This window comes from Anabrus simplex, chromosome 1 (assembly GCF_040414725.1).
Source record: "Anabrus simplex isolate iqAnaSimp1 chromosome 1, ASM4041472v1, whole genome shotgun sequence".
NCBI classification, from domain to species: Eukaryota; Metazoa; Arthropoda; class Insecta; order Orthoptera; family Tettigoniidae; genus Anabrus; species Anabrus simplex.
In genome coordinates this window covers 175,933,237-175,946,003 of record NC_090265.1, presented here as the reverse complement: position 1 = coordinate 175,946,003, position 12,767 = coordinate 175,933,237, and positions in this window count along the sequence as shown.

The window sequence follows — 12,767 nt, the reverse complement described above, 5'->3', positions numbered from 1 at the left end:
CGAGAGAATCTTTAGGGTTCACCTGTCCCAGGTGAAACCTGTGTAAATTACTTGCTCATCGGATCTTTAACATCTTGTAAGAAGCCCAAAAGGTTATATTTTTCTCTAAATCCTAGGCCTTCTGATCCTTATAGTTTTACATTTTTTTTCTTTATCTGCTCTGTATAAATATTGTGAAACCTTCCCCGAGGTTACTCTGCTGTCCCCTCCGTATGGCCATTACCTAGCTCCCGTCTCCTGCTAAACCACAAAAGTGGCATTAAAATAAAGTAATAAAATAAAAGTTTCCACGCCGCTGGCCCCTCAGCCTCAACTCCAAACTCAAAACATTATATTCCAACAAAATTCTGCCGCCGAGATCTTAATGTTTCAGTGCCCCCGCAGCCGTGCGGCGTCGTACCGCCACTGAGGTGGGGTACGGGCCCACTCCACTCCAGTGAGGTCAACCAGTGTACGGCGAACCGGAGCCCTCCTTCCGGCCAAGGCTGATGGGCGGCGCACCGCCTGCAAACTGCTCGAGGACTGTAAACAATCGTCGCGTCTGCGGCGTGCTGCAGCACGACTACCCCACTCATAGTGCGGGAGAGCGGTATCTCAGGGTATTTAAGGGGTCCGAGCGGCTTCCTCTGGATACAGACTGCGGCGGTAGGTCTTGCCGCCAAAAATCAATTAGTATCTTATGTACTTCTTCAGCTACATGGACACTCTATTTGTGCAAATAATAAGTTTTTGCTTCAATCAACCTGTCGTGGACTTAGAAAAATTTTCTTCCATGAATTAATGTTTTTGTTTCGCAATTCGGCTACTACAGAGAAACTCTAAGGCTGAACTTAAACTAGTCACATCCACCTATATCTAACAACATCTGAAACCTCCGACTACTGAAATGTTATATTTTCTCTCCTAAATTCTTCAACTCATCAGCAAAAACTTGGACTTTGTTTTAAAACATTTTTTTTTGTTTTCTTCGGTGTCACCCCTTGGAAGGACTTTTTTTTTGGGGGGGGGGGGGAGGTCTGTACCGGGCGGTACACCTCCACGCCGCTAGTTCAAATATTGCGCCAGTTGAAGCTCCTCTACAGGAGAAGCTCTGAACTTTACTACTGAACTAATTCTACGGTTTATCAGAAGATGTCACTGAGTGTTTTTGATTTGCTTTCGTTTTTCATGGATCAAGAAGTGTGGACATTCTCTAACAGATGTCTCTACCAAAAACTATGCTAATACACTCTGGTGTAATCGAATGTACTCTCCTGAAGAGATTTTGTATTCCTAAGTTTTGTTTTTACTAAATTTTGTTCCGTTGTTTTGTGGGTTGGCAACATTAATCCGTTCTTTCCGCCTGTTTTGAATTTAACCAATCAAATATCTGTAATTAATTTTTGACCAATAGTGTCTTTCTTCTTCGATGACCGGGCGAGTTGGCCGTGCGTGTAGAGGTGCGCGGCTGTGAGCTTGCATCCGGGAGATAGTAGGTTCGAATCCCACTATCGGCAGCCCTGAAGCAGGTTTTCCGTGGTTTCCCATTTTCACACCAGGCAAATGCTGGGGCTGTACCTTAATTAAGACCACGGCCGCTTCCTTCCAACTCCTAGATCTTTCCTATCCCATCGTCGCCATAAGACCTATCTGTGTCGGTGCGATGTAAAGCCCCTAGCAAAAAAATAATCTTCTTCGATGTTGATGTATAACTTTTAGCGACCCAATAAAATTGAGGGGGTGTGTCTACTCATTCTTGAAAGGTCTCGAATTCTCCACGAGGGTATACAAACTGCTGATTTTCTTGTCTCGGGGCCACTAGTATAACATCTAACTCAGTGTGTGGATATGTATCAGGGGGCGAAAAGCGCCTCTTTCTTCAAGCAGCAGCTCTTCAACAAGGTAAGGCCGTTTAACATCTTCATTTCTTGCTAGCTCAGCAGTTTAACTCTCGGGGAGGGTTCGAAACCTTTAGTATGTAACCTACTTTTTAAAATGTAAATTCCTTTTCTGTCTATGTAAAATCTATAAATCTCTTTGACTGTAAAGCGGGGATAGAGATTGCTTTACCCTCTCGAACTCCCCTTCAATTTGAAATTGAGGTGACTACGTTTTTATAACCATTTCTTCTCTTCCTTAATATATTAAAGTTTTCTCACACGGGTCACCTCCTTAGCTTGGGATTAGCCCATGTGTTTCGGCCTCGCGCCACATAGGTTTTAAAATAAAATAACTTTAGTGTAGGAGTGCAAGTAATCGCCTCCATTCAAGTTTGTATTTTGGGCCATTTCTTTAACTCGTTTGGTTTTCCTTCCTGAGAAGGCCCAGTAGATTGTGTACGAGGTATCCTTGTACCATTATATGTGTGCCTTGAGGGCAGTTAGGAGTGAAGTTTGTTGTGGCCTTTGATAGGCTTGTAAAATTGAGAGCCGGTCTGCTCTTTCCTAAATTTGATTTCTGCGTGCCTCTAGGAGGCTTAACATTGTAATTAGGAGCAAGTGCTCCTTGGCATGATGGAGTTTTCTGCCCCTTTGTTCAATTTGTTCACTTTGGTAAAGTTGGGCTTATAGCTCAAGGATTGTCATTGTGGGGCTCGAAGCCCAGATCGTGTGATTATCCCCTAACTCTTGTAATTCATTTGTACCTGATTTTGGCTTGTTGTTGACATGTTAAGTTTTCAAATGTCACCACTTTGAAGTTTTGAAAATATAACCTTTGTTGAAATTTTAATTCATTTTTCGAACTTGTAGTTAGACCCATTCCAGCACGCACCTTCTTTCACCTCTGCTGATCCACCAAAACTCCGTAACAATATCCAACCTTATGTCATACGAAGTGATGATAATTATCTCACACAGCTGTCACATTTTCTCCCAGAGTTAAAATTAGACCTGATAGAGCATTCACGAAAATGACATTTTTATGCCATTACAACACAAATGTTTATTCCCACGAAACGATAGTTCGCTGGCGTTAGTAAACACAGAATTGTGAAACAGTAATGAATATGAGTGAGGCACAACGAGTACTCTATTTAATGGAATATGTTGTAAAATCAGGTTTCAAGCTCATTACGAATTTTCATTCGCAGGATTACCTGCGCTTCGCTCTAGTGTTACAGCGAGTTCAACATTTGGATTACGACTCCTCTCGAAAGACGTCTGCGGCTAATACACAATTGAGACACAACTAAAAGCCTTCTTTGAAGCAGAATGCAGTGACACTAGCCGTCAGGGTCTTTGAGATGTATGGCATTCCAACTGACAGCCCCCTGAAATACTGGCGCGAAACGCTAGTAATTTTACGATTGAAAAAGCCAAAGAGCTGAATACTTATATGTTATCGGTGATGTTAAATTGTCCAGGTTTACAAAGCCTATAAAGCCGAGAGGATTCGTCGTGCCGACCACATGTCACCTCGCAAACTGGAGGCCTTCAGGCGGAGCAGCGGCCACTTGGTATTCCATGACTTTTCGGGGCTGTTGCGCCATGGCGTTTGGATATTAAACTGTAGTTCCCTCCTGGCAACTTATTTGTAAACACTAACCTTGCACAGTTTTGAATTCTCTTTGTACACTTTGTATGGGAGGATTCTGTGGTAATCAAAGTGACTAAAGAAACCTGATATGTGCTCTTGGAAGGAAACAAGCACCAGGCCCCCTGAACAAAGTTGAAATTTCCATCTGGCTGGGAATTGAACTTGATGCCTTCAGATATGAGGGCCACGACACTGACCATTCAGCCAAGGAGCCAGACTCACCCTATCATCGCAAAATTTTGTTTAAACATGTTTCGCATGTTTGGCAGAGTACTGTATATATTTCTGGTAATTAACAAAGGTTTTCTTACTAACAATCGCATGCCGAAGTTGAACACATGGCTCCCAAGTGGCGTCAACAGAAGATTTCCGAATTTACGTTTTAGAAATGGACGCTGGAAGTTGTTATTAATGACGTAGCCCTGCGAGGTCTTTCTTGAAGTTACTTTACTTTTTCTGATGTTTCCCCAGTTACTTTAGGTCGGTACTACATATTGTTGAGTACAGATTTTTGGCCAGATATCTTTCTCGACGTCAACTGTATGTGGAGGGATGTTTTTACTATTAAGAGGACTTTGGAAGTGTGACGTGTTTTATTTGAATGAAGATGTGTTAAGAGTAACACAAATATCCATCCCCCATAGCAGGCAACCAGGTCGTCAGGGAATCAAACCTTGAGCCATCTGAACTGAAGGTCACTACGCTGTTAATTCAGCCAAGGAGTCAAAATTATTATTATTATTATTATTATTATTATTATTATTATTATTATTATTATTATTATTATTATTATTATTATTATTATTGTTATTATTATTATTATTGATTTATTTATCGTTCCATGGGAATTAATAGGGTTTGCATGACGAAACGGGAATCATTCCCTTCAGATTTTGGTTTACAGCCGAGGTCTAGTTGATTTATACATAAGAATCCTAAAATGCTTTTGTTGTCGTATAGCTAGAATCTTCACATCATACATTCTCTTTACCGTGTTCCAGTTTGTAAGCCCTGGAGCATAAAACTTCTGCAATGCAGAGTGTCACAGTTCATTTGTTTGCAATTATTGTTCGCCATGGGAATTTAGTTCCTCCTCGTTCCTGTATTTAAATTCAGGCTATTCGTAGAACACAGAATCACCTCCTCATAATGTGCTTTCATTGCAGGTGAGTTCTATTTATTTCTAATGTATATTTACAGCACTCCTTCGTCTGCATATTGGGTCATCGTTTATTAGACCCAGTGTAAAATCCCTGAAATTATGAACTTAATTGTGGGTTGAGTGCATGCATATCAATGAGAAGAGGTCCGATCTGTAAAAACTGTGGTATTAGTACACTTTTATCGATCCTTGTACATCATGCGCTACCTACACGAATACAGAATTAATGTTCTTATCCCAATATGCAAAGCCTTTTATCGTCGCCTAAGAAGTAATACGTCTTATCTCACAATGCTTTTCCTAACCATTATGTTTCTTAAGACATGTTCCGCCTCCCAGCCACTTGGAGATATGGAGCACATGAGAACAATTTTACTTGTGTTCGTTTCCTTATGTTTAAAGACAAATGATCCTTACCACAAAGTACTGTAGGGATTCATGTTTGCACGACATATATACGCACTCCTAAAGTATACTGTATTCAGGATGGTCGTAACCAATGTAAACCGGGTATTTGAGCGTTAGAGCGTTCGTCTTACTGATGAGTAATTTGAAAATCACACTTCGAAAACTCGCGCCGTTATCATTTTATCAGCTGCCGAAGTTAGCCAATCAGATCGCTTCGCGGGCGATTTCATATTTATGTAAGTCACTTACACAACTGCAAGTGCGGCTAGAAGGTACTTGCGCCTTGTTCAAATACGTTTGAATTCTAACCTACTAGTGCCTAAAATTCCTTCCCCTGATACTCACCGTAGAATAATTAATAATAGCTACCCTAATACAAGAATAAGAAGCATCAAACTCTTTGCAGCACAGAAAATATTCATCTTCTTTTTCATGTCAGACACAGAATAAGCTCAACACTTTTCATGGTTATACACTGACTGACAGAGCAAATGCAACACCAAGAAGGAGTGGTTCGAAAGGGATGAAAGTTGGGGAAAAAACAGAGACGGCACGGACGAATAATTGATGTTTATTTCAAACCGATATGCAGGTTACACAATGCGCACGGCATCGACTCAGTAGGATGTAGGACCACCGCGAGCGGCGATGCACGCAGAAACACGTCGAGGTACAGAGTCAATAAGAGTGCGGATGGTGTCCTGAGGGATGGTTCTCCATTCTCTGTCAACCATTTGCCACAGTTGGTCGTCCGTACGAGGCTGGGGCAGAGTTTGCAAACGGCGTCCAATGAGATCCCACACGTGTTCGATTGGTGAGAGATCCGGAGAGTAGGCTGGCCACGGAAGCATCCGTACACCTCGTAGAGCCTGTTGGGAGATGCGAGCAGTGTGTGGGCGGGCATTATCCTGCTGAAACAGAGCATTGGGCAGCCCCTGAAGGTACGGGAGTGCCACCGGCCGCAGCACATGCTGCACGTAGCGGTGGGCATTTAACGTGCCTTGAATACGCACTAGAGGTGACGTGGAATCATACGCAATAGCGCCCCAAACCATGATGCCGCGATCCTCGCGTGCTGACGTCACTCGGGCTGTGCCTCGACCCCTCGCACGTGCCACATGTCCCTGCGCCAACCATCTTCGCCACAGGCGCTGCACCGTGGACACATACCTATGGGTATCGGCTGCGATTTGACGAAGCGACCAACCTGCCCTTCTCAGCCCGATCCCCATACCCCTATGACCACTCCTTCTTGGTGTTGCATTTGCTCTGTCAGTCAGTGTACATCTCACCTTGCTCTTTATAACACAATGGTGTGAATATTAAAAATTGTTTTGAGTTCTCAATTCATTTTAAATGAATAAAGGTGAGTGGTTAGTATCGGCGACCACTTTGAAAATGTTGAGAAAGTGAAGCAGATGGTTACTCGCGCCAATCAACAATCATGAACTGACACTTCTCAGAGAGGTACGACTGCTAACCTCCATGCTTCAAACAGTTAAGGGAAGTTCCTCCCTTGATGGGTGAGTACTGCTTAAGATAAATATTGCAGCATTTGTTTTTAGTAGTCTCTGAGACAGAGGTTGATCTAATTATTAATTAACCCATATTTCTTAATTATTGCTTATCGATGGCTTTCTTTTAAAACCTCGTATGTCCAAATGTCCTTCTTACCCTTAAGACCGGCCACGCCTCCCGGTCATATATTTGTATGCAGTCCATCAGAATAATTTTCGCTGTGTTCATTTTCCTTTGCTAATTTCTAAAGGAAAATGGACCTTAAGGTACCATATTGTAAGGATGTTGATTGCATGGCAAATTTACACACTCCTACAGTATAATGTATTTAAGGTTCATTTTCCTTTACATTTAGGCAGAGGAAAATGACCATAACGAAAATTATTCTTTTGGGCGGCATATAAATATGGGACTGGGAGGCGTGACTAGTCTTAAGGAATATAATGGATAGGAAGAGTATTCGGACTTACGAGGTTTTTAAAGAAAGCCATCGTAATGCTGTACACACACGAAGTTAGTTCTAAACTCAGTGTGCAGTCAGTTAGTTAGTTGTGTCCCTTCTCTTCTCTTCTCAAGAAGGCAGGTCCCTAGCCGTTTCTTATGTTTAATCAAGTACATTTCAAAAATAAAAAATATTTATAAATGTAATATAACTAAGCTAAGTAAAAGATTTATAGAACAACAAAGCTAACAACAAAGTTGCTTCCAGAACAAAGGCAAGTTATTGACGTTGTGTTACGGCAAATAGAAACTTGTGATGAAGGCCGTTCCTTTCTTGATCTACTCGGACGTAATAGCAAATATGTTAGATCAAGTCTGTAGATTGTCGTTATAGCTCATCTTTTGGTTTAGCTGCAACTCTTCTTCATGGAGGGTGAACTACTCATTCAGTTCTAAATCTCACCTCGAATCTCATAGAGGATGAAACAAGTATTTCAGACATTAATATAAACCCTTTATGGCATACTATAATGTGACAGTGCGCGACGAGTGTACGGGTGGTTCACAAACCTGCCTTCGAGGCAATGAATTGCTCCTCGCAAAACCTTAGTAGCGATCCTTGACTGAATGGTTGTGCTTTTGGCTGACAATTTCCGGAAGACATTGTTGGTAATACGAAAGGAAATTTCTGCATATGAGATTAATGTATGTATTCCGCTAATACAGTACACGGAAATCTTTCATGATTCTGCAGATGAAAAACTATTTTTTATGTCGTTCTGCCACGCCATCACTGATGTAATGGCTTTTACCAACTTAAGAGAACTTTTCCTTCGTTCAAATGATTAACATGCACGTACACTGTGGGAGAAAACAATACCATATTACTGAAAAGCGAATATGCTATAATTCTCATCCGATTTTTTTTTCAATAACTCACTTCAGAATTATTCTAATGGCAAACCTTTGTAGCATGGTATATTAAGAAACAGTAGTTTTATTTTCCGAGTAATCAACAATAATGATAAGTTCCCACAGCTGGATCTCACTTATTAGCTGTTTCAGCTAATTCTATTGAGCGTTTGCTCTGAACATCCAGGATATGATTTTACGATGACAAGTGATTAAAAGGTTTACAAACATTTGAGCACTTTTGCGTGTAACCTATTTCTTTAATAAGACTTCTTTTAACTTGACTTCAATACTTCGAAAGGTTTTGTGACGTATAACTGGCACGTAATCTTGTCTATGAACAGCAGTGAAAGCGATATTGTTCTTCATGTACGAGCAACTGCATCGCAGATCATTTTATTACCTCCGACATTTAAATGATTCCACAATGAAATATGAATGTCAAATCGTTCATCAAACCGTTTTTACATAATATGTTCGCTTACCTTCATTAGACACTGTTATGCCTGTCGGCGTTCAATCTGCAGCTAACTTGACTAAATTAGCTCCGCGTCTCCAAAATTCTCTATTTTCACTTCTCGTAGCGCTGTGGCTTAATTTAGTTTCCGACCTCTTATCACCAAATCATTAAAAACTGAGTGTAGAATTTATCATAGGCCTACACTTTCACCCATTAAGTTCATTCCTAATTTAACTTTCATGTTCTCATTCCGAGTACCTTCCTGCCATTGTTTCCACCCTTTTGTACCTGCTATCAGTCTCGCTGCTTAAATGTCCATTACTGACAACTTATGAATAAGATGTCCTTATTCCACCTACCTCTCACTCCCGTACAGTAAAGCCGGCCTGAAAACAGACCGATATATAGTTAGTTTCTTTTTTCACCGGGGGTGTATTCTGCCCGAAGGCAGGTCCGAACCTCCGCAGAGATGTGCCTGAGCCGGAGTTTACGTGCGGTAGGGTGGCCAGTTCCTTTCCGCTCCTCCTTTCCCTTACCCCCCCCCCCCCCAATAGTGCGAGGCAACCCATCCAAATCTTGACCACGCCCAATGTTGCTTAACTTCGGAAATCTCACGGGATCCAGTGTTTTAACACGGCTACGGCCGTTGGCATTTTTTAATCAAATACCATCAATTACAATTGTGAAGTCACAGCATTAGCTTTTCGGCATCTATACGCAATTTCACTTACAATACTACCATCCTCGAGAATACACATCTATTCCAGTTTCGTATTTCCTACGTGGCATTCAATTCTCTTGGGTTTCTTCCGTACATTAGTGTTGGAACTGCTACTCGCTGCACCTTCTTGGGATGGCTCCATAATAATACGTTGCAGGAGCTCAGTACAGTTTGCGTTAAAACCAAATCATCAGCACAGGACTAACTTCTCATTACATTTCCATCCAACTGAATCCTTCCCTGCCACGTTATATCGTCGCTTCACTGGTAAAACGTTGTATCCCACAATACTCTTCCTATCCATTATTCTCCTTAAGACTGGTCACGCCTCCCAGCCACAAATGGATACGCAGTCCATCAGAACAATGTCCGTTGTGTTCGTTTTCCTATGTCGACGATTAAACGAAAATGAACCTTACATGCATTGTACACTAGGAGTGCGTAAATACGTAATGCAAACGTACATTCCTACAGTACGGTACTGTAAGGCATAGGAAAATTAACACAACAAAATTTGTTCTGATGGACTGCATATCCATACGTGGCTGGGAGGCGTGACCAGTCTTAAAGAGAATAATTGATAGGAAGTGCTTTGTGGAATACTACCTTTTACCGGTCGAGCGACGATATCTATCAGTAGCTGTTCCACGTATAGTACGAGCAACAAAGGTGAAAGAGTATGACTATGTCTGTAACTACTCTGAACGAAGAACTCATTCCACCATCAATTCACTGCGGCCCGATTGTAAACGTGAGTGCTTTTGCCTGTAACAACTTACCTCTAATCCCATAACCACCAATACAGCTAATATATCGTCGCCGCCGGGACAAAACCTCCTATGTGAAATATTTTAGCTTAGAACTTTGGCCGGTAAGCTTGGGTCATCTAAAGTGCAATATTGTATAATTGTCAAAGCATTCTCGCTCTTCATAACGTATGTGCTGCGGGTCAGTATATCTCCAAAATTATTATCACACAGGAGGTTTTGTCCCGGCAATGACACTATTTTCTCTTGGTACTCTGTCATTTGCCTTGTCTATATCTATGAAACAAATGAAACTCGCTGTTCATTTCATATAACTTTCCAGTTATTAGAAGAATGCTGAATAGTTGGACTTCACAAACCCTCAACGCCCCTGTAGTCTCAACCCGCACTGGTTTTCAACCAAATTACTTTCCTCCATTTATCACTCTCTCCTTTCCGATATACGGGTGAATATCTAGCCTGGTGAACTAATCAGTGAAGTACCTCAACCGTACAACCATTTCTGTTCCCTTCCTTGTAAATATATTGGTGCTCTTACTGTTTTCTTCCAATCAAAATGGTACCTAACTCACATTTCACACTAATCTTATTAACCTATGGGGAAATTTCATCCCTGCTGTCCTCAACATTTCACTATTTCTTGTCTAAATTATTCACCTATTTTTGCTTACTTTGTGGCAAAGAAGTTTATTTATCACTCTTTCCACTTACTCGCAGAACCAATATCCCCAGGGTGCCTAGATAAACAGCTAAATCCCCAAACTCTCAGAGGGGCGGGCCATGTGGATTCTAAATATGGGATGAGGTTAAAACCCTTGCAAGTACAGAAACGTAACGCAAGCAGTTTTCACCTAAGCGATGACCTATAATACCAACTTAATTTTCAACAAGTTTCACTCCGAGAATGTCTTCAAGGATATTTTTGAGATATTAGGGAAGTAAGAATGCACAACTGGTCAATAAAAAGAGCCCCATTGAAGTGTTTTGATTAATTGGCTGTTAGTGAGGGAGCCAGATACAATTGCAATATACGAAAAAGTCATTACTCTAGATTATCTGGGGTATAGCTGCTTTCCGGATCAAGAAATTAAGGATATTAAACTAACGTAGTTGCATTCAATAAGGCACATTGTAACGAGCTAAGTGAACCCCGTTACGGCCTTCAGCCCAAAGAAAATCTGGGTAAGAGATAGGCATGCTTCCTCAACGCTACTGAGCTGACTATAAATGATACACATGTTTAAAAGGAACCTAGAGCTATAAAATGTATAATTATATGCACTGACATGAGGGTTAGTGCTTTAATTTGAAAGACTCTGGGTTTGGTTCACCTTTATTATTATTATTATTATTATTATTATTATTATTATTATTATTATTATTATTATTATTATTATTATTTAAAGCAGTCAAGTACATCGCTAAAGCGCATTTAAATCAGTTTTTCTGAAAACCTACTCTGATTTTTAAGAGCATCGAAGTGCACTGGTAGCGTTAATTCAAGTTCATCAATTCGTGACATTAATTAGTGATAAGTTATTCTAGTAAAGGCATAAATTTAACAAGTGCCTGTGATAGTTAATAATTAAATGAATTAATTACATATCGTCGCTTCACCGGTAAAACGTTGTATCCCACAATACTCTTCCTATCCATTATTCTCCTTAAGACTGGTCACGCCTCCCAGCCACGTATGGATACGCAGTCCATCAGAACAATGTCCGTTGTGTTCGTTTTCCTATGTCGACGATTAAACGAAAATGAACCTTACATGCAGTATACACTAGGAGTGCGTAAATACGTAATGCAAACGTACATTCCTCCAGTACGGTACTGTAAGGTTCATTTTCCTTTACACATGGACATAGGAAAATGAACACAACAACATTTGTTCTGAAGGACTGCATATCCATACGTGGCTGGGAGGCGTGACCAGGAGAATAATTGAAGGAAGAGCTTTGTGGAATACAACCTTTTACCTTTCCAGCGACGATATAAAATAAATGAACTGGCCCAAAGATGTTGTTTGAGCAGAGTGTTTTCAAATTTCTAATTAGTGAATCATTTTTCATCTTATAATTAATCAATATGGTTGGCCTTCATGGTTTCAGAACTAGTCATTCGTTAAATGCGAGTACAATGAAGAACGTATTAATAACTCTCATATTCTGAGAGGAAACAATATCTCTCCAATATTCAAATCAACGTGGTATATTACCTAGAACGAGGTCCATGTGAGCCCTCCCTACGACATGTCGAAAATATAACCTGCCTAATGAAAATGTGACGCTGTAACCTGCAATTAGATGATTTCATAAACAATTATAAAGCTTATAAAATATGAATGACCTGTGTAAACTAATTAAGGGTACATTATAAATTATACATATGACAAAATATTCCATTATTTGGAATTACAGTACGAAATGTGTGAATTACTATCATGATATCGATGGCTTTCTTTTAAAACCTCGTATGTCCAAATGTTCTTCTTACCTATTATGTCCCTTAAGACTGGCCACGCCTCCCGGTCATATATTTGTATGCAGTCCATCAGAATAATTTTCGCTCTGTTCATTTTCCTTTGCTAATGTCTAAAGGAAAATGGACCTTAACGTATCATATTGTAGGGATGATGATTGCATGGCAAATTTACGCACTCCTATACTAGAATGTACTTAAGGTTCATTTTCCTTTACAAATTGGCAGAGGAAAATGACCATAACGAAAATTATTCTTTTGGACTACATATAAATATGGGACTGGGAGGTGTGACCAGTCTTAAGGAATATAATGGATAGAAAGAGTATTCGGACTTACGAGGTTTTTAAAGAAATCCATCGATATGTAATGATATTGCGT